At 39.2% G+C, this 27,460-nt stretch overlaps 1 long non-coding RNA gene across 1 annotated transcript in view; it reads left to right on the top strand.

Moving 5' to 3' along the window:
- Nucleotides 1–27,460, top strand: part of LOC139678128 (uncharacterized) — a 216,929-nt gene that overhangs the window by 18,674 nt on the left and 170,795 nt on the right. The window contains exons 3-6 of the long non-coding RNA XR_011698962.1: nucleotides 812–1,108; nucleotides 2,984–3,088; nucleotides 5,321–5,443; nucleotides 10,684–11,599. This is a non-coding gene — a long non-coding RNA (uncharacterized lncRNA). The remainder of the gene's footprint in view (nucleotides 1–811; nucleotides 1,109–2,983; nucleotides 3,089–5,320; nucleotides 5,444–10,683; nucleotides 11,600–27,460) is intronic.

Raw genomic sequence — 27,460 nt, 5'->3', positions numbered from 1 at the left:
GTCAATTGCCATTCTTACCCAGCAAAGACTATGGAGATGTTCAGTGGCACAAAAAATCAACAGCTCCCAGTCTGGGGGTTGTGTATGAGGCTGGGCCTTGCTGTGGTTTTTCTCCATTTATACCAGACATTGGCGATCAATAGTGGTTTCACCTAAATCACCTGATATTGCAGGTCCACACACACATGGTGACCTCATCTGCTGAAAACAGAAATGTGTTTAGTAGACATTAGAGTCCATCTTTGTCCCAGCAAAATTATTTGACTCCCCTTCTGCAATATTTTCTCTCCATATATCCTAATTCTACCATCCCAGTCCCCTAGCAGCAACATAAACAAGTCCTCTACAGGTGTAATTATGATAACAGTTCTTTTACTGTAAATACTAGAAGCCTGTAACCTGTAATTCGCTTTTTCTGATACTCTCCTATTCTAACACTAGACATGTTATTTTAAAATGTCTAGGACCTGAAAGCTAAATTTATAGTGATAGATAATAGCAATGGAAACTAAGCCTTCTCTTAAGTTCAGGCTTTGGAGCTATGAAGTATCTCTTGTCCAATTGTTGCCTTGTTCACCCAGTAATATCATACCCACCACTCCCATAATGGTTCCAATATAAGAGTTAAACAGAAGGAAGCAAAATACATCTAAATCTGCTTATTTTGAGGCAAGAATCTGTGAAAACCCAAGACATATTAACGTGCAATGTCTTTGCTTCCATTAGTCCATGGGAAATTCAGGGGCAATTATTGCTTTTCCACAGTGAACCTGCTGTATCTCTGGTAACACAAGTGACTCTTCTTTTCTAGGGATGAACCATCACAAAACCATGATTAGAAAATGTGGAGACAAAGCACATAGAGAGGTGGCTGATGCAGCTAGTTCCCTGTCTGTTGCTGGGTTATGGGTCAGCTCTTGGTCATGGCACAAGATACCAGAGGCCAGAGAAACATCATGTGAACAGTTTCTGTCTTGGCTACTCCTCATCAGTGCTTTGAGCTGCATGAAGCCCTGAGAACCAAGGCAACATGAGTGCATCACCAGGGATTTGCTCCTGTCCTGGTCTACTGAAGCACAGCATTAAGTTTCATTCTTTACTTCTGCAGGTAGGAGCTCATTCTAATTTACAGATTTAGTGTTAGTGATAAGCTAGACAATAATGATAAAATAGCTTGTGTGAACCTTTGCCCTCTTCTAGAACTGACATTGTTTCATCATTTTCTCTCCATTTTCTGGATGAAGCAGCCAGCATGAACAGGGCATGCTGGCACACATCTCACTTGACAGCTGAAAAGTACAAACTGACAAATATTTTTAATATGCTGCAGCTTATCAACATCACAGTGAATAAAGGGCAAATGATATTTTCCATTGGTTATTCATAGATCTAGATGGATATTCTGATAAACTGCCATTTAGTCCAGTGTCTGGACAGAAATATATCACCAGATAAAATACAATATTCCTGGTGAAAACCTTTATGGAATGTGTTCTTGCCCCAAACCCTTCCTGGAACAGGCACAGTAATGCTCCCTGAGACCTGGCAGCCCTTCTAAGTGGGCATATGGTCTGCTCAGCTCCTGCAGTACCCGTACATGGTGAGTAAACACACTGTAATGTCAGAGCAAACAGGGGGCTGCTTTAATAGCATGGAATTCTGTGGCTACTTCAAACTTCATCAGTACTTCAGAAATGGATTTCCCTTCTCTGTTGGAGCATGCACAGTTAGCAGGGAGGCAGGAAAAAAGTGAGACAGTTTCTTTGGAGGCTGATGGTGTCTGTAACCATCTCCCATAAAGCTGATGCTGCTGTGGAAGGGTCCTGGCATGTCAGAAGTTGCATTTTCTGGTGGTGCTACATCACCTTCTTTTTTTTCTCTGAGATGTCCCCTGATGCAATGTAACTTGCACAGTAACTGGAGTAGAAAGATGGAACCGAAGGTAAAAATCCCAATGTTAATCAGAGCTGGCAAAGGGTAGAACATTAGCTGCAGTAATTGTTTTTCTGAGGAAGTCACCAAGGCAGACTCGTCAACACTAGCAAACAGATCCAGTCCTGCCTCTGTGCTCCCCGCACTAGCAGAACATTGCCCTGAAATCACTGGAGCAGGGATCGGGCCAGGAATGAGCAGCTAAGTTGCAAAGCAAATTAATTCCTGCCAAAAAAGTTCAGCTATGCTCAGAAGTATGTAAAGTGTCTGATTTGAGAAGTGTCAAGTAGCATTTGTGGCCAATTATCCAAGATGAAGGGGGCAGAGCTATGTTTACATGTACTAATCTTCAGCCAAAGTTTGAAAACTCCAATTCATGGACACGCATCAAATTTCCTTTCCAGGCTTGGCATTTGCCTGTACGCACGCATGCACATTGCTCGGGGATGACAGGAAAACATGATTACCGCTTGCAAATAATACAAATAAAAAAAAAGAAAAAGCGAGAGGAGCTGCCATGCAGCAGCAGCATGGTAATTAAACCTATACTGTGATATGCAAAAAGAATCATGGACCACTGTACAAGTAAAATAGCTTTATCAGCTGTGATGAAATATGATGTGTGGTGTGTCTGTATTGTTATTTTTCAACAGCCTGCATAGCCCTGGGAAATGGTCTACATAAAAGAGTAAGAAGTAAAAGCTGCCTCTGCCATCTTCTGTTTAATTAACATAGGTATACTTATTTAATGCAGTTAATCAAGATAGGAGGGATTAAACAGTAACTCACAGTTGACAATGACAATGTTATCATTGCCATGGCATAAGAAGGGCTACAAAAATAATAGTGGTGACTAGGAACACTATGAGTAAGAACAGGCTGGTTGGAGTCTTGGGAGGTTTATGCAGATGTATTGAAATTTAGGCACAGCTGATTTTTCATGTGGCCAAGTGTTTATCTGCCCCTGCCCTTCCCTTTACCCTCTTGGACCTTCCAGGGTAATCCCCAGAGTGGCAACAACTTTTAAAGTGATTCCTCTTTCTTCTAACAGGTTCCTGATGCTAAAGGTCTGACCTTAAAATGAGGAGTGCATAGGGCAAGAATGGGTATTGCAGAGATCTTCTGGCCTTCAACCCTTTCAAATACAGCTATTTTGGTAACCAGACCACTATATTAATGATGGGTGAGGAAACAGAGCCTTCCAAGGAAGGATTTCTCAGCACATTAACTCTATCAATGCTGGATGTTGTGTCCCTACTCAGGTTTCCTGTGTCTATTTAAGACCATAAATGCAGATTTGCAGAAGTCTGCAACATTCTGTAACTTCATGGCTGTGCTTCAGTGCCTGCTGCGCCTAAAAACTGAACTGAATCCTGTGGATTTCCACATAGATCTGGGAAAAACTGCAATCACATGCTTCTGTGAGTAGTTCAGGCTTGGATTTCTTGTTGGCAGGAGAGGCACAGCCTGGTTTGCTACAATGCAACTGTCCTCATTAATGTTCTTCAAGCCCTGATGTACTGGGACCGCCATCGTTGGGTCAGAAGATGACTGAGTTTTCCAGGCTCATTCTCTTGTCTTCAGAATGTTAAATTGGGTGATAATGAGTAGTAACCATGTCCCTTTTTATGGTGAAGTTGACACTTGCCTTCTGGTAAACAGACACAGAGATGACCCTCCTCATTTCGCACAGGTCACCAAACAGCCCTGGGATAGTAAGGGTTATTGGCCATTTACCAAACTCTGTTTGACTTGGGTTCATGGGTGAGAGATGAAAGGCTCTATATTGCATTACCAATCCCTGGGGCCAGCCGGTCTCCCTAAAGAAGCATTTCATTTAGCAAGGCAACTGCTGGCCCATGGGAATTGGAGATTTGGGAAAAAAAGGATGAAGTTTCAATTGCGAATGTTTCCTTAGGGCAGATGTCTTAAAGCCACACAGAAACTTGCTGCTTCAGTGTCACAATAGTTGCTCCAGGACACTTAAAGCAGAGTTTTCCCATTAATTAATCTCCTCTTTTCCCCCACAAAACATCCATTAGGTTACTTGGGTTGTTTCTGCCTCTACCCTGCTCTGTTTTACTCCATCTCTTGGGGCAGATGTCCCATACATGAGGCAAGACCAATGCAGCAGTTATGAACTGTGACCTCTTCCAAGAGCTTCAAATTTGAAATGGGTGACACAAGGAGCCCTGGTATCATACTAAGAGCTGTTGGATGGTTAGGAGAGGAGTCCTCCTGAACTATCCAAATATTTTCATTATCTTAGAGCAGAGATGCTGACTGATTTTGTTGGCTATAGTGGAGTGGTCTTGATATTAGTGTTGTCCAAGTGCTGGCTTCTTGCAGATGATGGATGCAGTGCTTGATGCTACAATGGTAATGGGAAGGAGAATACCTGTGATGAAGAATTCAATCCAGACTTGTCCTGAATTTCTTATGATCTGAAAATCCAACATTGTTCCAAATTCCTTATCACTGGTCAAAATCCTCTTTCAGTTTTCTCCCTTCCTGTTTGTGATGTGAATCATGAGACATTCAGAAGTAGCACGTGTTTGATCATTTTACATCCTGGTTGTAATAGTGCACCTGACAAGTCAGCAGGGTTTTTCTGTGTTTATTTATTTATTTACTACTCCATTTCCAGCAAGTTCTTGTTAGCCAGGTACAGCTGACAGTGGGGGAAGAGGCACAAGTCAGCTCAAAAAATGAACAACTAGAAGGTAGGTGAAAAGAATAGTAAATGCAGGCCATTCATGTGACAGGATCCAATTCATTTTTATGCCAGAGATATTTTTTAAATGGAACTTCTCCCACTGGAGAGCTCACAATGCTCAAGGCCTGTTTCACTGTAAAGGCAATACATAATTATTCAGAGCTTATTATTATTATTTATCACTCATTTTGCAGTGGCAGTGAGTGAGGACAGAGGTGAGATCAGGACCCAGTTTTTTGCCATGCACTGTACAGATCCTACAGCACTCGGGACTGTAAGAGCCCTATTAACAGTGCACAGTATCTCCTTTATGGAGTCAGGTAAATGCATCCAGGCTGGAAGTTGATGTGACAGGTCTTAGGTAGCAGAACCTATCAACAGCTAAAAGGGGGACCCAGCCCAAGACCCTCAGTCCTGGGATCCTGTTGCTTGTTGCTTTCAGCATGTTTTCTCTTTATAATTATTTTAAATGACCAAAATGATGAATTGAATAAATGCCATGTCATTTGAAGCACTCTTTATTGTATTTATAGAAAACAGATTATCTGTTCTTCCAGGATAGTGGAAATTAAGTGTGATAAACTCATCAGGAAAAAGTGTAGGTTGGGTGTGATGGAGAAACTTGTATTTTATACCACACTGACATCTTAATTTCTGGTTTTGGTATGACAGAATGTGTGGTCTCAGTGATACTGCACCATCCTGGTTCCTGCTTTCATGCTGAGGTCTCAAGTTGGACTTGGAAGAAGTAACTTTCATGCAGAGGTGTAACTGCAGAGTGAATACTATTCCAGGGTAAGAGAAATTTTGTTTAATTTGGGTTTTATACAATGTATAAGGTCTGTTGTTCATCTTAGTCTAGGAAAATTTCATTTGTTCATCATTTGTTGAGCTAGTTTTTCAACCTGATAAAACCTATCTGGGTACTACAACAAAATCTCCTCTATTTGGATAGCAATATTATTTTACCAGGTCAGTTCCTTAGGACTTAGCATTTCATTCATAAGTGATTCTGTAAAACACACACAATTGTGCTCTCTCTCTCCTTTCTGATTATTTGGGTTATTTCCTTAAGCCAACTTTTGCTTTAATTAGCTGTAACACTTCTTTACTTTCCTAGTTGAACAACTGAGACTAAAAAAAAATGAAAGATAAAAAATAGTGCTCAGAACCTGAATGGTTACTTATCATTTTCTTTTAAGTACTTGCAGGTCTTGGGTTATCTTATGCAACCTTTCCATGTTGACTACTCTATGTTAGTTTTTCTCAGATTGAAAGTAGTAATAATGGATAATTTGTCATAGATTTCTTTATGGATGAAACCAAGAAAGTGTCCTAAAGTTTAGTAACTACTCAATACCAGCTACTTACATGTCCCTCTGTGCTACTACTATTGCTTTGAACCAATTTATTTAGTCATTTGGACTTTAACAACTCAGATGCATTCCTTCCTGCTGCAACAGCAGGGATACAGGAAGGGGTGTTTGAAACCACGCAGTGATTTCCACCCTGGATTTCATGAGGGGTTATTCTTGTCTCAGAGATGACGCATTCAAATATCCTTCTACAGATTCCAGGTGAGTTAGTCACATTTAGATGCTTCCAAGTAATACATAGAAAGGTGCTGAGAAAATAACTGGTGGTGCAATTAAAATAGTCCCTGCCTATTCAGAAAAAAAGCTCAGCAAAAGTAGATCTGAGAAAATTACATGTACTAGCCCTCAAATTTTTCTAAGACCTAGGCCAAAGGGCTTTTACCTTTGAGAATGTGTGGCCAACAGGGATGCACAGTATTTACTTTACTGACTGACCCATCAGCTGCTCTGTGTCCCCAGAAACAGTTCAAGAAATGTCTGGAAGTATCTGAAGACATAAAAAGGATAATTAAGTTTTATTGTGGAAATAAGAGAGAAATCTGTCCAGACAAATCTAGGCCCTAGTACTGAAAGCTACAGTATCTGCATATAAAAAATGAGTAATTTTGAATAAAGATGTCTATCAGGACTGCAAATTCAGAGAGTAAAAAAGTAGCTTTGCTTAAGAGACCATCTCTCTCTCCATCTCCCTCTAACTCATTTTCTTATTCTGTTTCTTCCTTTTGTGTTACTGCAAAAAAACCCCCAAAAAACATGTAAAATCTGATATTGAGAATGCTTTAGCTTCATTTCAGTCTTCTCAAAGTGTTTTGTTCCACTGGGGTGATTCCTCCAGGGAGATAACCTCAGCTATTGTCTTGGTTTGCGACCACATGAGGTTTGTAGGATGACTTATTTGCAGAGGACCAACTGTATTTTGAGGTGTCTCTGAGACAGCCAGGTCCCCACTTTTCTGAGACTCTTAAAAATGTTTTTGAGCTGGCATGAGAAATCACCTGGGACTTGGAGCAGATCACAGATGCTTAGGACAGTGTTTTCTCTGCACTTTTTTTTGCTGAGGAGAATTGCAACACTATAAACAAATGTTGAGTTTTACCTCATTCTTAGGTGCTGTGAGTTATGAAAGCCCACTCCAGATGTAATGAATGTATAGATCATTTTGACCAGATCATAATCCATTAGTAAATAATGCTCCCTGAAAATGTATAGGTGAAATAAAGAACTTCTTGCTACTATTGCTGTATTGGTATCAAGGATTACTGAGGAGGCCAACATGATCCTGAAGCTTTGTGCTACTGATGTTTAAATAGGCAGAATTAACTAAAGGGTTTGGTTAACGAATTCCTTTCTGGATTAGGATATCCAGGATTTATACTGCTGGAAACAGAACCCAAAACTAGACAAAGCTTACCTGTCCCTTGGCTTTGCCACAAGCCCCAGACATCAGCTCACTGACACGCTCACTAGCATTTATAAAACTTTTCCATTAGGTTCCCCTGATTTTGGTAGTGACATTAATAAGCAAATAGCACAGAAATTTTCAAATCGAGTTGACTCTGACAGAGCAAACCCCTATAACACCTATGACTTTTCTTCATTGTCCCTGGAGGAAGCCCAAGGACACCAGACTAAGACCTAAAACCAATTGTCAGCACAGTCTATATGTCATGGGAAGGGTAGGTTTAAAGAAGATGACACTTAAATGGACATCTGTGTGACACATGCTGTGGTGTCCAGAGATTGGAGACTATGTATTTTGCTCTAAATCTAGAGAGGAAGTCACTAGGAAAAAAAAAAAAGGAAAGAAGCACGGGGGAATAAAAGTACTTTTGAAAGAGAAGAAATCTACATTTCAATGAAAATCCTTTCAAGGCATTTCAAATAAGACTCTAAGAGAAATAATTACAAAGTTTGGAGAGAAAGAACGTTAGCTTTGATATCTTTTTCTTCTATGAAGCAATTAAAATAAGCAATTTTTCAAATACTAAGCAGAAAATTACTAATGGCTGAACCCAAAAGCTTTCATTTCCTTCTTGGGGCCTTTATTCTTCTAAAAAAAGACAAAAAAAATGTGAAGGTGGTTTTCCAGCTAGATTAATGCATAAAGCAGTCGCTAGTTGGATGTCATAAAAACTACAGCAGCATAGAATAGCTGAGATTAAGAGCTAGATTTAAATCATGCATCAGTCCAGTTAATATCAATGTCTAATTAAGAAATGCATAAGAAGTCTGTAATGTTGATTTGATGGAGAAAAACTCTAATAGGGTTTCTTTTGGAATTTTCCATTTCAATTGCTGTGTAGACTTTTAATGGATGTCCTATCCAGGCTTTGGCATTAGCAGGAATCATCCTCAAATTAAAACCAAGGCCTAAAATGGAACACAGGTAGACAAATTAGCTGGTCTGGGAAGCAGTCTGGGTAGAACGACAATGTGAGATCAAGCTGAAATTTTAGTACAAATAAAAGAGAACAAACGTCTCAAATCTGGCGTGGAAACCCTCTCTGCTTATCATTTTAAGCAATTTAAAACCCTGTAATTTGAAACAATGCAATGTTAACCCATTTCCCCACCTCCCCCTAAGCCTGAAGAAATTCCTAACAATTTATATTTAGACATCCAGACCACTAGGCATTATTAATAAGTCTTTTTCTTTTAAAAGACTTCCCATAGTTATGCATATTAGTAATATGTAGAGGTGGGTTCTTCTTTGCTTGCAGTGGGATTCAGAGCACACAGGTCCCTGTCACTACCAATGAACACCATTAATCTCCCACTCCTCTCTGGGTAACTAAAGCTCAAACCCTTAGAGCAAAACTAAACCTCCAGCATCTTCTGTGTTCCACGGATCATCCAGGAAATTTGGTCTCTGGACATGAAAGGGCAACTGGTTTTGTGCTGAATGTTGCTAATGCCCTAAAGTTGCTAAACTAGGAGCAGTGTAACTCTTAGTATGCACAAATCCACTTTGCAAAGAGTGGGAAAGCACAGTGCTGGATTAAAGCAGGAGCATATTTGTTATCACTACTTTGTTGTTGACCCAACAAATCCAGAGGGAATTGTCTCAGGAATCCAGGAAGATGGCAAACTCAAAAATAACCCCTCTGACCCAGGCAGCAAGCACGCTGGGGAGTAATTTTTAAGTTCATTAGAACACATTAAAATACAATACATGGTAAAGAGAGGCACGTGATTCAATCTGTCTACATGTTTCTTTCCAGCACTAAATCCATCCAGAGACCTTTCAGAATTATATCATTAAGTCTTGTCACTTCCACAGAGAGTGGAAAAGACTGGAGCTAAAAATCAGCGTAACAGGGAAATTTTGGCACTCCCAAGTCACTCTTTTTTTTAGGTCATTGCCTGAAATGTCACAGTCCAAATTCATGCCTGACATTGCTCCATTGATCCGTGAGGCACAAATATGTCATATTAAGAAGTGATACCATGACCCTAGGGGATGCCTCAAGGATTTTTCTCCTTGAAAGAGATGGGAACTAGGATGTTCTCGGTGAGGCATCTGCCTCCTGAATGATACAGAGGATCTAATGTGAGGACATTCAGGTCATCAGAGGAATCAGATTTTTTACCCCGCTCCTGACTTTATGACTGGGGTGGTACCATGGGTAGGGATGCTGATAGATGATTGTTCAGGTAGAACACTGCTCTAGCAAGGTGATTTGTCCACAAGCTTTGATAGATTTATACAATACTTAGGGAAAGAACAAGAATATGAAGCATGTTGTCTTTTACAAAGGGATGTAACAGAAAACTAGATAAACCTTAACTAGTCCAACACACAACAAATTCTGTTACAGTTTTGCTAAATGAGAGGAATATTTCTTTTTTCCTCCATAAAACCATCCTTTTAGACATTACTGCAGTCATGACCTCACCGCAGTTCCTAGATTCTTTCTGAAAAGATTAAAATGAACTAATACACCAGTGATCTCATCACAGCGTAAAGGACATCTTACACAGGGAAAAAATAATCAGAAGAACTTCAGTGCTTTGTTTGCAGCAAGAGTAGAAAAAGCACTGTAATGTCACTTTGGAAAAACACTAAATATACAGTACCAGAGAGGCATTTTTCCATCTCCTAATAAACCATCTGGATTTGTCCTACCTGATCCTGCCTGTCACACTTGTCATCCTATTAGCTGTCTCCACATCAATCATCTTTCCTGTTCTCCTGCCTTCATCTGTACCTTCCCCTGTCTCTTCTGTGCCCTTCCTACCTGTTTTAACGTACTTGATAACTCTGAGTTGTACACACCACTATTCTCAACTACATACAAAATGCATTTTGCAGAATATGTACTTACAATCCCATTACACCAAAGTGTCCACACATACTTCATCTGCAGCCTATGTTATTCTGGAGAACATCTTTCCTATGTGTATATACAGGTCTTAGGCCAAGGGGTCATACCTGACAACAGCTCTCATCTACTTTGGAGCTGTTGTATCTTCTAACAGAAATCAGAAAGATGAGTAGGGAGAGATGCTTTGCTTTCTTTGGTAGAAGAACCTATACATTAATATTTATGTAATTGAAAACCTCACCACAATTTTAATGTTGTATCACATTTTGAGATTGGAAATGAGAATATCCTTAGAACATGATGAATACAGTGTTAATAATATCATTTTATCTAGTCCATAGATGGTCCTCAGCTCTGCCTTGGGATGACACCATTAAGCAATGAGGTGACAAATCGGTTTCTTTTCTCAAGACAAATGCCATATAACTGCCCAGGGGCCCATTTTGGTGGGGGTTGCACCCCTTGACTTTTCAAGGAGAGATGTGGTGGTGTGACCCATTCCCACCCTGTACACCTGGCAGGAGGAGACAAAACTGCTCATTTCCACCTGTGACATTTCTCAGCCAGGAAGAAAGACTGGAGACATCAGGCTGTAGGCTGGGAAGTATCAGAGTGGCCATCTTTAGACACTGACGAAGAATCCTCCAAACCTCATCAAGTGCAGATGAGTTCCCAGGGCTAGAGCAAGCTGACATGAAGGATGATGGTACCTTTCTACCCACCCAACAAGATTTGCTACTCCTAAATGGGGCAGCAGACAAATACATCCAATCCAAAATGCTCTGCAGTTGATAGATCTGCTGTAGTGATCAGTCATAGAAGAATACATGCTGGAGCATTAATGAAGTCCAAAAGGCCCAAGGAACAGTACAGAGCATCTGCTACCATCAAGAAAATAGTATGTGAAAAGCTGTCGTAATTCCTGGCCCCACTAGCCTCACTGGAGGCACAGACTTCCCAAGGCAGAGAGAACTTGGAGAACTCAGGATGTTCAGTGCAATTTCTCCCCCCTCCTGCAGATTTACCAGGTCAGCTCAGTCCAGGCCAAAGTTGCCCGGAAAGGTCCTTGGCTCTACTCCAAGTTCATTGCTCTATTGATTGTGAAGAGGTTCGTATTGTAGATCAGGATCTTGAGCCAAGACAGCTGAAGCCGCACGGACTAAATTGTCTATTCCCCACCTACAGATAAAACAAATGGCCAGTTTTAGCCTAATCATCACTTCTGCCAGAGGAAAGAGAAACTCTTAGAGGTAAGTTCCCTTGGATATAATTCCTTCTTTCTAGGTTAAAGAAGGGCTGGAGCTAATACATATCCCGAGTTGTAATATGGATTTGCACCTTGCCCGTTAAATATAGCTGGTTTGTGTCCAAAGCATCGCTTCTGTCCCTAATGCTCACTTATATTGTTACAACTTCTACATTAGTTGCAGGTGTGAAATGCCAACTGATCCACACTTCTCTTGCAGTCAGCAGGGGAGTAATGTATGTCAAAGGCCTGATCCTCAGAGGGGAGGTCACCCGGATCTCCATTTGCACATCTGCTTTGCTAAACACAAAACTCTGGAGATTTGAAAAGCTCCAATATGCACAAAATGGGATGATTTCACTGGGGGCCATACATAGGAAACTCTTTGTTCTTGTCGTTTAGTAGGCAGGTTGCAGGATTTTCCCTCTGTACAAAATACTTGCTGTTTTACAGCAGAAAATGTTTGATTACTCTTTGTATGTGGATACTTGCATGTTCTATATTAATACGGAAAAAGATGCCCTTCCCCAAGTTACAGGACATAAGAGAAGTCAGAATACCAACAGGTTAAAAAAGAACCTCATATATTGAACCGCTTCAAAAAGGCACTAATATTGATCATGTCCCTGCTTGGAGTGTGCAGACATGAAGATCAGGAAACTGCCTGATCAGAGATCCTGGTGGGCCAATGTTGCTGGAGCCTGCCTTACATCGAGGTGTCCTGGTTTGGTTCTGAAGGTTTCAAAAGAAGCTTACAAATATTTTTGTTTCTTCCTGGTATTAGTGGATTTTTTTCATACCTTGGAATAAGTCTTCTGATGATAATGTGTTTGCACTTGATGCCTAGATAACGATTCTTGCTCAGGGGGCCTCTAATACACAGTAATGCCTTCTAAATTTTATAGAAGATCAAAGACTCATCTTATATACAAGCCTAATTATTTTTTGATTTCTGCTAATCTAGAATATCCTTCAATATCTGCAATAAAAATTTACATAAGTAGTTCATACAGAAGATATTTTCGTCTTCACATATTTTAATGTCATCTGTTTATGACATCATAATTCTGGTTGCTCTGGACTTGCAGGACATTTTAAGCATATACATCCAAGCACAATTCATCACTATGCACTGTGTTTTCCCTCCCTCAGTTGACTATATCAAAATTTTTTGGATAGTAGAACCAAAATTGATCTTACTATCCAAAATGAGAAAATAGGGAATTAGTCATCAGCTATATGTTTTGTTATGTGGAATTTAGACCTAACATCCCCACATTGACTTAGCTGGCATTGAAAAGAAGGGATTTCAAAAGCCCAAAGTATATTGAGAAAAGCCATGAGCTGAACACAGAGGTCAGAGCATGTTCCAGGAACACCTGAAATTGCAGTCCTGAGGAATTGCTCAAATACCTTGCTCAAAATGGACATCTCTTTAAGGAAGCTGTTAAAATAATTTTCACAAGAATCAGGAGAGATTCACTTCAAATACCGTGGAAGGGAAGCACTTGCTTTTCAAAGAAAAGTTTGATTCTGGAAAAGTCTCATTATGCCGGTAAGTTAAGTGAGCTGTGCTGTAGCAGACAGAGTGGCTTGTTTGGTTCTTTATGGAGGTGGCTGTTGAATTCAGAGGTGGCCTTTCCCCCTGAAATTTACATCAGAAATTCAGGGCAAAAATTTCATGTTTGATCAGAATGACTTCATTCCCTTCCTGACTAACAGGAATTATATATGTTTCCCTGGGCTGTGGATTATAGACATAATAGAGCCATGAAAAGAAATGGAGAAAGAGATCTCAATTTTCTTGGGATAAAATACAGAAAATTCAGCTTGAAAAATGTTTGAGTATAATATGCTGGAAGTTTAAAGATTCATTTTTAAAGAAACATTTTCCAAGAGCATGCCTGTTAGTTTTATCTTCATTTTTGCCACGTATAATTATGAGAAACACAGACGATTCATAAGATTTTTAGTTTCTGTTGAGAATTGCCTTTTCCAAGATAATTCTGTACACTATTACTTTAGCCCGCTGGGTATCATGTAGCCAAGGTGTAAGATTATGCACATGAATATTTCTGTCTACCACTTATGCGTGCTGAGACAATATCAACTTATACTTTCTCCTGTCATTGGTCCTTATTCCACAGAGGATATTCTTAATTACCAGCAAGACAATTTGGTAATATCATGTAAAGTGTAACAGCATAATTTCTGTGATGATTTACACCTGCTAAGGATCTGAACATTGAATTTTAAAACATATTTTAAGTTCAGAAGATAGAGGATATTTTTTCTACACAACACTATTTCTATTTTTAATAGAAATACTCTCATTAATTTAATTTATTGGCATAGTTCTAACTACAATGGAGTTTTTGTACCCGAAGACATAATTTTTACACATTTGCACTGCCATGAAAAATTTAGAGCATACTTCTGTACTGGATTAAATCAACTTGAGTTTAAATGCCTAAACACTATTTTTGACAACTGTGCATGAGGGACATACCTGTGCAGGGATTCTAAAGAATAAAACCCCTAAAAATATCTCAGTTGCAAAGAAATTGTATTCCTTCTTCCACTTTGTAATTATGATTATATATATTGACTCTTGCAGGTTTGTTCCTAAGTCTATTAGAAGTGATTATTAACTCCAAAAAACTCTGCTTCCTACTACTGGATTAAAGGAGATGTTTGTGCATCAAATTTGCTGGTGATGCCCCATTAATGAAACAGGGAATTTTATAAACAGGTCAGGGAGGGTAAGTGCCAAATAAAAAGATGTCAGATAGAGATCCACAAATTATAGTCTATTCGTAACAGAAATAAAACAAGGAATGTTTACTAAAGAGCTATGAATTTCTTTATAATTGCTTCCACATTTGGGTCAACTTTCTCCTAAGTCATCCACAGAAACCCTGCAATTTGTGGGATTTTTGATAGTGGTCATGATAACAACAATACATCTCATTTATTATAAAAATTACTTACTTTGGATAGGATTGTTTTTTCCTCTAATTGCTTTTTTCAGTCTTTATTTCAATCTCCAACTATTTTCTTCTTCTCCTCCTCATTTTCTATTTCTAATATAAACCCCAGAGTTCTTATCAATTTAGAAGAGAAATAAAACTGAAGAAAACTCAGGCAGAACTGTAAAGCATACTCTGTTTTAAAGTTCCAGCTCAGATAATAAGACTGGTTTGTGCTGTACCTCACTCATGAACTCAGTTTTCCATAGTGCGTTCAGTGTTGTAATAATGCAAATCAAATACAATTTTAATAACTCCTTCCATTAAAATGATCTATTAATGTTTTAAGACTGCAACACTTATGAGCATGATTCTAATTGCATGATTTTGCTGCAGGCAGGTTTTATAGATCTGCCTGATCTTTGGATATTTGCACCTTTTGGATTATTTTAAATAATTAATTTTTGGAAGCATTTCAGTCTCAGTAACAACATTTGGGTTTGACAGTGGTTGTCTTGTTGGTAATTCTTTGTATCTGCTTCCATTAAAGAAAAAGTAGACAAATTTTAAGCTCTTTGAAAGGACATGCCTGAGATTTATACTGTGACAAATGTTATGAAGAACATTCTGAAGGGGGGAATATTTATAGACTATATTAATACAAGGAGCAAAAGATACTTGAAGTGAATAAAATTTTTTGTAATGCAGCATACTTAAATTTCAGGATTTTCTGCCACAGAATACCAAAAATATCATCTGGAAAAATACCATAAAACATTCTTGGTTTATTCAACATTTGTAGCCAGTCTGTATCACACTGAATGATACTAATGTGAAGAATATCTCATGAGAAGAATTAATTTTGACTTCTGACATTTTCCTGTGAATCAGCTGGGGGGTTCTGCCACAGAGATCATAAAATCATGGAATCATTAAGGTTGAAAAAAACTACTGAAGATCATCAAGTTCAACCATTAACTTAATACTGCTAGGTCTGCCACTAAACCATATTCCTAAGCACCACATCTACACATTTTTTGAACACCTGCAGGGATGTTGACTGCACTGCTTCACTGGGCAGTCTGTTCCAATGCTTGACTACCCTTTTAGTGATGAAATTTTCCCTAATATCCGATCTAAACCTCCCTTGGTGTAACTTGAGGCTGTTTCCTCTTGTCCTGTGACTTGTTACTTGGGAGAAAAGATGACCCACACCTGACTACAAACTGCTTTCAGGGAATTGTAGAGAATTATAAGGTCTCCCTGAGCCACTTTTTCTCCAAACACTCCCAGTTCCCTCAGCTGCTCCTCACAGGAGGAGGACTTTTGGTCTAACCCAATTGTTACTTCCAGGCCAGATAATCCTCTCTTCAGAAACATGTGTGAAACCTCAGGCTGTCCTGTCTTTCTGCAAGGTGAGATGAGGGAAACAACAGGATGCACTAAGGGAAGAAGGTAAGCAGGGCAGCAAGAGTCAGGAAGAACAAATTTCCTGAATGGCTGGTGAGGGCCCTTACCTTGACACTGTACCCAGGGTTTATCTCTAGTGGCAGGTTCTTGGCTCTCCTCCTTGTACATGCTGTTCTTCCTACGAGCATCACTTGAGATCTATAGCAGCAGGTTCCCTCCTTCAAGATGAACAGAAACATCAACCAAATCTTGCCCTCTTGATTCAACATTTCTTCTGTAGAGAATTTACACCAACTTTCCACTTGTGACAAATGCCTATACAAGGCTTGAACAAAAGAACATTAAAAGCAGCAGTGGTAATTTTCTTAGGGGGTTAAAAATACCAAAAATTGCTAATTGAATGCTTAGAAATGATTTATGCTCTGCAAAAAATAACAAGTTATTTAGTGAATATGGCTTTACCCACCTCAACAGTGCAAGTTCTTCTGTGTTGTTGGTGAATTCTGTGCCTTGGATGACAGGAAACAAGAACATTTCATCTGAAATATCAAGAGTACATTTTTCCTTGCAGGACAAAGTTCTAACACACTTGCTGTGGAGTTTACACACTGACAATGAAATAGTGTACAAGTTGTACAAAACCCATGATAATTTTTTACTTCTACAGACATATGTAGATCAATCCTATTTGAGAGGAATAAAAGGGGCCACAGGTATATAGGCCCTGAGAAATGCAACCTTTTCCATGAAAGGATACTCAGAAGCATGGATAATTTTAGCAATATTTGAGAATTTCAGTGCTGGGTCAATGCAGCATGAAATTCTCAATTATTCTTTTTCAGAAGTCATCCCAAACAAGAACACACTGATATACTGAATTGATGACAGAAAATGGATTATATCTGGGGTTTTCCATGAAAAATTCGTGCTGGAAAATGCCAAACAGGCAGAAAGGTTTGGATTGAATAATGCAGTTTTCATGAGACTTCTAAACTGAAAAAAAGATGTTAAAGCCTTTTCAAAATAATTGCAAGTGTCCCAATACATATTTTTCCAAGTGAACGTTTATTTAGTTTGAAATATATTTTGATTTTAATTTTTAATTTATAAGTGAAAGCAAAAAAAATGAAATATTTTGAAACTACTGAAACAAATGGCTCAGTTAGATTTTTTACTTTTTAGCAGTGTATGGGTTAGCCACAGAATTAGCTGAAAAAAAATGAAATCTTGAAAACTCCCAAAGGACAAAAAAAGCACTTCACTGTCAGCTATAAAATGAGAGAAAATTATAATGACATTTTCATTTAGCACAAAGATTTACTAATACACCCACATTTTCATAGGAGTTGCAAAGACTTGAACTTGGATACACTTTGGGTTTCTCCCCAAGTGTGATGCTTACTTATGGTAAATAATATGTTTTTACCAGATCTGATCATCTACACTCTTAGATAAGTAGCTGCTGATATTCCAGCCTCTACAAGGGTTATAGTCTCTGTTTCACATGCTGGCACAAGAATGAGGGCAGGAAGCAAGAGCAGGAAATGTCACAGTTTTAGTCCAAACTAATGTGTTTAAACAGAAAATTATAAAGCCTAAATAATTCAGAAGTGAGCTATCCAAAGAGAAAGAGCCCTGGATTTTGGGAAGGGTTAAGCCTTGTAGGGGAGAGAGGAAAGGCCTGTGTAGCTTCACTGTGCTAGTGGTGTAGGGCAAGAACATTCTGAGATGTCTGCTCAATTTGTCAGGAATTTATCTTCTGAACTGTTACCTCCCTCCAGCTTTCCCCAGAACACCCTTCTCAGCCCTTTTATCTGCGAGCTATCTTGGAGTTAACTGTCTACCTATTGCCTTGGCTGAACCACACTAATCGTCAGCTAATTACATATGAAGACTCTAATTTGCTTTGTCTTTCTCAAAAAACCACACGTGTGCAGGCATGCACGTGAGTGCACTTCTGCTCATGCCATGAAATCGCATCAGCTGAAGCAGGATAAAATTTGTTGCATGTTGGCTGCCATCTCTGATGCTCACCACCACCACCAGGCCACCACCAGTGCCTGTCATTCCTGATATCCAACACCACCTGTTGCTCCAACACCAGTCTTCTGTAGGGCAGAAACTGGAGCAAAGAAGAGAAATACGTGTTTGTCATTGAATTGAGCTGAGAAGAAGGAAGAGGAGAATGATAAGATCAGAGCCTGCAGCACTTTGTTTATGAGAACATCCTTCCAGTGATATATGTCTGCACCAGGTGAAAGTATTGTGTCACCCCAAACATATTTTAAATGCCAGGGCTGTCATGCAAGAAGACAATGATGAACAAGTTTAAACAGAATATGGTTTTGTAGCCATGTACAGAGTTACCCTTTGAAGGTTTGCACTGGTAGTGCTTCTTAGCAAAATGTTTCCAAGCTCTGTTATGTTCCCCTTCAGAACCTCTCTCACACAGAATTTAAACTAAGTGGAAATGTTTCCATTGCAGACAAACCGATGGGGTTATACATAAAGCAATGTTTTTCCTCAGGTAGGATTTTTCAGACCATTTCACATATCCTCTGTGCCGTACTCTCCAAGTTTGTCATAACTCCTTGGATAGGAAACCTACTCCGTTTAGCAAATAGGCAAATGAAGGTATGTCTACGCTGTGCACTGAGGAGCAGGGGTTGGCCTCAGGTCACTGCATGTCAGAGGTTTACTCAGACTAGCCCTAGCATGCTCCCATGGACTGAATCCCCGTTAGCTGCTGGAGCTCCCAGACCACATCACCTGGTTTGATTTCACACAAAAGAATTCTGTTTGCGTGCTCCAAGGCTGCCTGGCCTGGTGGGACAAGGTAAACAGGGTCACTTGGAGGGTTCACTCTGAAAGTGCACTCCTGGGCCAAGTGAAAAGCTAATGTAGGAACACCTTTCCTCACAAAGTAGATATGCCCAGAGCTATCATCACATGGCAGTTTTCTTCCCAGATATTTATCTTGAGCTTAACTGCACGAACACCATCCCCGTGTTATAACACTATTGCACAACATGACTCATTTGCTCAGACTGACAGCTCAAATTGAGCCTTGGGAAAGCCAGCATCCAACACATGGTATTGAATATGGGCATGACCAAATCCACCTTGGATTCAGGTGAAAGAGTTTTAGCCATGAATGTCACGTGGGAATGAAGACAACTGCGACACCGCAGAGCTGTACGTCTTTGAGTCAAGTTAAGGTCAGAGCCACTACATGACCCATCCAGGACAGCATTAATAACTCTTTACAAGAGAGAGGAAAGGGAGCTTCTGATTGCCTGAAAAAACATTCAAGGAGGTAGAAATTCTTAAGTGCTTATTAAGGTCCTGTGTGGGCTTGTGTAATGTGCTTAGCATCTCCCCCTCAGATATCCTTTCTATAAAATGGAGATACCTTATTTTCCTCACAAGGCTATTAGGAGAATTTTCCAATTAAAGTCCATCATAAATGAAAGTGTCATGCAAACAGTATTTAATCACTTGACTAAAAATGGTCTTCAACTTCTTTGGGTAGAACATTAGTTTTTATAGGGACTAGGTGTAGTGTCCAGCTTAACATAAGGCTTTGAGATCACATGCTGCATCTTTAAGACAGAGTTTACTTCTGAATCAGTAAATGTACTAGACAAAGCAGTCATTATTTATGCATTCCTGCATACATGGCAAGGTGAAAATAATAGAATAAACATCATATACTTCATTATGATATCGGTTTACACTTCCAGGGTACACAAAAAGAGGCCATTTCATCAAGCTAATTGCCTGAAAGTAAAAGAGAGAGAACTTTAGCTATTAGTCTATTATGGGGCTTTTTTCTTAATCACAAATAGGGGCCGTGTGTCCCCAGGGGGATGTGTATTCTAATTTACAATTGAACTACAGATCAGAGCAATCAATCTTGTGCAGCACTTTTACAGTGTAATTGCTGCAACATAACAAATAAAAAAAAAAAGCAGCCTAAGTCGAGTTTCAGCTTGAGGTGGAGATATTTACCAGGCATTGGTTCAGGGTGGGAGGGAGGCAGAGAGAAGAGAGAGGCGCCAAAGCCATGAATATGCAATGAGGGCTCATTAGTGCCCCAGTGTTGCCATGACGAATGGCATTATCCCCAGACTGGTGCAGCCTAAACATGAATTTTATAACGACCCATTTATCATGGCTTGTCACGGGTTTCTTTACTGTACTTTCTACTGACTCTCACACCTTCCACCATTAGCACCTCAGAATCCCCTCCTTTTGTTCTTTCATCTTATTCCAGTTTAGTTTTTGGTAACGATTCTCAACCGATAAGGAACAGCAATATGCTGCTGTTCAAGAGTTCAGAGCTTCACAGGCTCAGGACCCACCGCCAAACATGTTGGTGGTCTTCAGTCCACTTACTAGTGGATAAGTGTCCTCATTGTCACAAATATCTGCAATCTTGTCAGTTGACTCAGCAGAAAGGTCTTGGATTGACCGAGCATCGAGACAACTATCTTTCCATCCTGGCAGATGTGATGGATGAATCTGTTTTGTTGACCTAGGCCTGTCTAAAAGTGCTCTTCCTCAGCCCACTCCAGCAATGTGCACAGTATAACAATCCATCCCTCATCTTTACATTGAAAAAAGGATAAATAAACAAAACCTGCTTTCTCACCAGTTTCACTTAAACTAAAAAAAATGTACTAGGTATAAAACCTAAGTGATAGGAAAAGCATTTACCTTCCAGGAGCAAGAGATATTAGTCAACCCTACAGGAAAACAAAATTACTGTGAAGCAATTAGTGTCTGGCTTCAGCTCATTTTTGGTCACTGCATGTTGTCTCTGTTTTACTGCTGTCCCTTTGGCCTACTGGATCCCACATTTAATATACCAGTGCTTATAAAGAAATCCCTGTGGCTCTGAAGGCTGAATTGCCACTGCTGGGCTAAGGCCTGCTCTCTAGTATATAGAGGCTTTCATTTCCCAAGTTATGAATCTGACATCTCATGGTCAAATCCATGCCAGTTTATTTCTGAAAAGTCTGTCGTCATTATTTACCCCAAATAGTTTCACTGTCAGTTTGCCTTTTTTTTTTTTTCCACGGAAGTGTCTGGAGTATCGGAAAGTATCAAGCCTCTCTTTGTTGAATTTTACACTTTTGCTATTACAAGAATTTGTCTTTAGGGACAGAAAAATCAAGCAATTTTTTTCCAGCTATTACTTGGATAGGACTTCATGTTCTTAAACAAGTTGTGAGCTCCCATGATCTCTGAAAACAACTCTCTCGAGGTCTTAGATCAGGGTAGCCCTACAGTTCTTTCATTACTCTACTGGATGTTTGAAAATATTAAAAGGCATCTAACATCCCAGTCCAGCAATTTATAGACTTGGAGTCTGGTGCCTGAGCCCTCAAAGACTCTATTTCTTCCACAAAATCCACATTTTTCTATTCTTGTCACCAAGACAGGCATGTGTTTCACTAGGAGTAGTTTTTCAATAAAATGGTCACATTATCCAAAGATTCATCGCAGGTTCCCACTTTGGTCCATGATGGAGTGTATATATACATGTATGTATCTCTGTGGACTTTTTAAAGCCCCAGACAGCATCTTGCACAAGTCCCTGACCTTTAATGGGGAACTCCAGCTCCTACTACAATATAAACAATGTTCTGTTAATTATCAGGAGACAAAAGAAGAATAGATATCTCTCCTGAAAAAACAAACCAGAAATTACTTCTAATGCTGCAGAAAATTTCCATGCCTTCATAAGGACTCAGGACACAGCAAATATTATCACTATTCCTAAGAATAAATATTTGCCCTATCACCCAGGTGATCTGATCATCTGTTGAGTGGGGAGAACGGAGAGTTGTCACAAACAACATTATTAAATTATTTTCATTTAACTCTTTTTAGGAGTACTAGAACTTACTGTGGTCAGTTTATAAGGACAGATTGATACACCTGATTGCAAGCCATGATCTGTAGTTTATGTGCTGGAATAAGCAGATTCCTGTTTCAGTTGGTTGTGGTAATTCACAGGTACCACGTATGGAGCTTATTCCATTAGTTTATACCAATACCTGCAGATCCCTTGGGAAATAGGTTCATCTTTTTGCACTCACCTCATCAAGCAGATAGACATCGAAATAAGGAATATTAAGGGCAATCCAGTGCAGATGACATCAAACTCTAGGTCACTTTAATGTCCAGTACCACGGCAATCATGGAATCATGTCAGAGATTTCTAGGTTGAGATCAACAACCATATGGAAGGCAGCTGCCTAAGATGGGAAAATGATCACTATTCCTCAGTCAATCTGCAAATGGCAACGATTAAAATAAAATAATTGCAATCTTTAAAATAATAAGTCCTTGGTTCTAAACCAACAGACTGCTAATGATAGGAAACACACAAATTTCAGGAGGAAAAAGATGACTTTCATTGCCATATGAATCCAGCTTCCAATCAAAATATCAGATGTGAGACTGTTTCATAGACAAATTAAAAAATATAAGCAAGATTTTCAAGAGAAAGAAAAATGTCTCAGGTGAGACTATCTGTTTATCCTGAATTCAGGAGAAATTGACTGCTATAAGATCAGAAGTAGGCTGTCAATAGACTCACAAGAAAATTCTGTGTCAAATATATATTTTAATATAATAAAAATCTGACCATATAGTAAAAAGCTGCAAAAATATATGCAGTAGTTTTCTGTATTCACAGATAAAATTCCCAACCTTAGGATGAAAAAGAATCTGAAAAAACCCACTTCAAGTGTGATTACTATTTAATGCTTTTCAATATTTGTTCAATTGACATATTTACAAGAAAAGAAAAGAAAAAACCCAAAGCCCAAACAGATACTATTTCCCTTTGTAAAGTGACACACTTCTAAAGACATGATAAAATGCTTACCCTGAACACAAAACTCATTCTGAGACTGAAGTGTTTGAACACTGAGGCAGTGCCAGGGAGATCTCCTTCTGTGCTTGTAAGGGCTACTGATTTTGCTGTATAAACCTGATCAGTCTTTTTTTGTTATTTCTTTTTGTGGAGAAATTCATTCCTCCTTCCTCAATTGTGTTTCAAATATGGTCCAATATTTTTTCTCCCTTCAAAGGTTGGTTTTAGTCACCCTAATGAGCTAAAGATACTTTCCTCCCGATATCCTTCAGCATTGTCTTTAAGATTCCCCACCTTTTCCAAGAAGAGCCAATGGCTTGCTGCTCCCCACTTTTAAATAAACAAACAACATGTCCTTCTTCCCCCACTTTCTTTAATGACATCTTCAGTCATTAATGAGTTAATAAAAATCTCAAAGTCATCTGGGAATAGATAAGGGGGAAGAAAGAAGAGTATTGTACACATAATGACAGGCTCCCTGCTGGCCCTAAGATGTCATGGGTCAGCCATGTCAAGAATGTGTGTGCCCAATCATCTGCTGATTTTTATCAGCAAGGCCTGAAGCAGAATCTGACACGGCCAGTTTGGGAGTTACAATGAATAAACAATGACTTCTTGGATTGTTGGCGGCTGTATGATAGAGTGAGAGGGTTTATATATACTAAAACATGATGACATTAGCAATCAATATACCAATTACTGGACAAGTTATTGGATGAAGAATGCACATGTCTTGAGCTTTGTGCACTTTGAACATGCTACCAGCCATGGAGACCACAGAAATAATGTTATTTAACCCTTTCTAAACTAGATATCCTAATACCTGATGATCCTTTGAAGTTTCTTAGAGCATGAAGTAGAAGAAAGCCTGGTCTGATAGAGCACATTAAGCCTTCCAAATAGAAGGCATAAGCCTGACAAATTTATTTTTCATTAGAACTAGAAGGAGAAAGGAATAGATTTTTTCAAGTGAGCAGCTGAGTGTTGGAACAATGGATTCTAACAGATTTAAATTGTTCTCTATAAAATTTCACCCATCTCCCCCCAGAATACTACACAAACTTCATCACTGAGAAGTTAGAACTTATCTTTTATAGACTGGTTAAGGAAATGCCTCAACAGCTTTCACCTGTCTATTCTTAAGTAGAGAAAGGAAGATAAAATTTTAACATACTTTGTCCTGTGTGACTGAAAATACATTTCTGCATCTGATCAGTGATCAGTCTCTTACACTGTTTAGTCAGCTCAAAATAGTCAGTGTTTATGAGTTTGTTTTCAGTTATTCTGGAAGCGATTGTGAAGATTCAAAGCCAGTGTTGTAATTGAAGCCAGAATATAATGACATGATATAAATTACCTAATTCAAAGTACAATATAGAAGCAAACTAAGGTGAAGATCAATGCTGCAGGCAAATCTATTGTGGGCAGAGCTGAAATGTTGCCTGGATTGAAGCCAAATGGTGTCAACTCTCCATTGAGATGGACAAGTCAGTGATGTAATGTAAGGCTGATGGGTTTTGCCCTGAAATGCATCATTAAAATGATGTGGGAAAGACAGGTTTTATGACAGTTCTCCATCCTTTTCTGTGTAGTCTCTGAATGACAACTTTTACTGCCATCTGGGAAGCAGCAGTGCCACATGCCCTTTGACTTTTGTATAGGTGGGAGCAAGCAAGGGAGAGTGTAAATACAAAATTTAAGTCTGCCAGGCCATCAACCAATGCAGTAGAAATTGTGGAAAAGTAGGGAGGAGAAGAGTTCAGACATCAGAGTGGCCCTATGTGCTTGGTATGTATCAGGGTCTGAATAAAATCTGAAGATACATCTCTTACAGATCACTATTGTGATGTAAGGGCTAAAGTGTTACTCTAAATTACAATCAAATGTGCTGCTGTTTCTTAGAGCACTTTTCAGAGTTATGTTGAATAGTGATGGCAGAGGGACCAGCCTCAGAAAAAGGTGGAAAATAGATGAGACTGCATCTGGTTTTAACTGCAGTGGTTATGAAGTGTTCAGCTGGATCCTTTCAAATGGGTCTTCCCTTCCCATTGAGTAAGTTCTTGAAAAGTTAAAAGTGAATTTGTTCAGCATGTGTGATATGAATAACAAAATGCTTTTAAATGTAAGTGTTTCATAAAATAGCACCATTACCATACATTACAGTGAATACAGTTAAAAAAACAACTCAATAGTCCCTCCTCTGTAATTTACAATTAACTTTTTGCCTCAAGGTAACAGCTCCATTCACAAAAATAATGGTAATAGATTGACCCTGTTATGAATGGATAACAAGCTGGAAACAATATAGTTTGTCACAGAGCATTAACTGTTAATGTTGAAATTGTAAATAATGTGTATAGAACTTACAATGTAAATGGCTTCCCTTAAAAATATTAATTATGTCAATTAAACACTTGATGCATAATGGATTATTCTGAAACCTATTTAAGTCCATGTCAGACTGAGTACACAAACCATTTTCTAAGATCCCATTCCCAGACTACTGGAAAATCTATGGCTATGTTTTGATTGCTCAAGGTGGATGAGGGGGATGAAGGAATATTACCTGAAATTAAAGCTATATGGCTGCTTCTTTTACTTGTATTATTTGCATGCTTTTTGACCAAGTGCAGCTTCAGAAGATTAGACTGTCTACAAACACAAGGTTCTTCTGAGATGCTTTTAAGCTGCTTTGGAAACCAATGAAAAGCAACTCTCATCCAACAGTGCTGGCCAGTCACTGGAGGATCTCCATGGGATACAAAGCACTCTGCTGGCTTTTATGTCAATTTGTAATGACTGGTGATGGGACAGAAGAATATAGATCAGTTCTTGCATCTGCTGGTTTCTCACACCAAAATGATGTAACTCATCACTCACAAGCCAGCGAAAGCTGAGGGCTGATGCTACTCAGGTGATCTCTGTATGTTGTTTGGAGCCTGGGCTGTGCTCATCTAGGAGGAGGAGATTGCTATCACATGGCTCCGGGGACTGCTCCAAACCTTGTACATAACACATGGCATGAAAAAATTAGAATTTTCTCCCATGCCTGAGGACCATTAATTCATGAACATAATACTGAAACATTTTTTGTGCTTCCCAGTCACAATTAGTGCTCCTCAGCTGTGGGTCAAGACTGGACTTAACAGCACAATACTTCAGTGTTCTGGCCAATTACCATGTGTAGACTGTTGCCTTATAAAGGAGGGATTCCCACTAGATTATCCATGTAGAGAAAGTGATACTAAAATGACAAGCCACTAAGAGGTCAAATAACCAGTTGCCAGAAGTTAAAATAACTAGACTGTGGAGCAGCAATATCTGAGGAGCTGGCATGTGTCCCAGGCCTGGTTGTCACATAAATGAAAGAAAAGACAGCTGGAATCTTTTTGGATTGACTGTTATTTTCTGTGAATATAATGTAAATCTACTACTTTGGTTTTTCAAGCAAATGCCTGAACTGGGAGTTGAGAAACCGATTCAGTAAAATATAAGGTCTCTTTACATCTCATTTTTCCATGTGTGAACTTCAACTACTTTGTTTAGCTTTATCCTTTGGGATCAAGGACTGTTCTGACAGTCTAAGCATGAAGAGTCTGATTACAGTCCTTCTGTAATCCAAGCTAATACATTACATCCTCTCTTGCCAAAAGGTGTGTTCTCCCATCTGGGCAGAAATAAAGGCACTGCACATGTATAACTGAGCAGGCACCTCTACCTCCATGAAGGGGTCAAAATCACAGCACAAGACTGGGTAAGCAACACTCAGATTTCCCTCCACCTTATGCTTTTCTCCAGGCAGCTCTTGTTTCACCTTCAGTTAAAGTTTAGCTCTTTGCTATACATTCAGTGTCATCTCTTTAAAGATGTACATCTGAATGAGCAAGAAAGTTAGGGATTAGCAATGGACAGAGGTCAAGTCTGTCAAGACTTTAAGCATGTTGCTGGTTGTAAAAAAGATTACATTACTGGCAGCTCTTTGCCAGATCAGTACTTCGATGCCGAATGCTAATCCTTGCTGGGGACAAGATGGCTTGTAAATGTTATGGGAGAACGTAGCTTTTCCTGTAGAAAACAGGCATTTATGGTTAAAACACAGATTGTTTTCTCATGCTTATGTTTGCATTTCATGCCAATTCACTTTTGCTTGCTATGAGCTTCGCTTCAGTACTTACATTTAATCACTTAAGATCTTTATTTGTATAGCTTAAGGAGAGTGTGATTGAGTTCTTGAAGAACTGGGGAGCAGAAGAGCCAGAGCTCAGTCTCAATCTTTGTCGAGGGAAAACTCTAGAACTGGTCAAATCCTGTGTGCCTGGTGAACCTTAGTTTTCTCATCTGTAAGATGGAGCTCCATGTAAAAAGGGTCCTGTAAAATTTTACTTATGACAGTCAGAAGCACAGTGTTTATTGGATTTATAAAGCAATCTACCTGTTTTACTGTGGCTAACTGTGTATCTGTTACTGTCTTAGTAATGTCCTTTCCTGCAGTCATAGAAGCACTGAATGGTTTAGGTTTGGTGAAACCTTCGAGACCATCTTGTTCCAACTCCTTTGCTGTGGGCAGGGAACTTTCCATCAGACCAGGCAGAATCCA

Source organism: Pithys albifrons, chromosome 13 (assembly GCF_047495875.1).
Source record: "Pithys albifrons albifrons isolate INPA30051 chromosome 13, PitAlb_v1, whole genome shotgun sequence".
NCBI lineage: Eukaryota > Metazoa > Chordata > Aves > Passeriformes > Thamnophilidae > Pithys > Pithys albifrons.
This window is presented reverse-complemented; position numbering and strand designations above follow the sequence as displayed.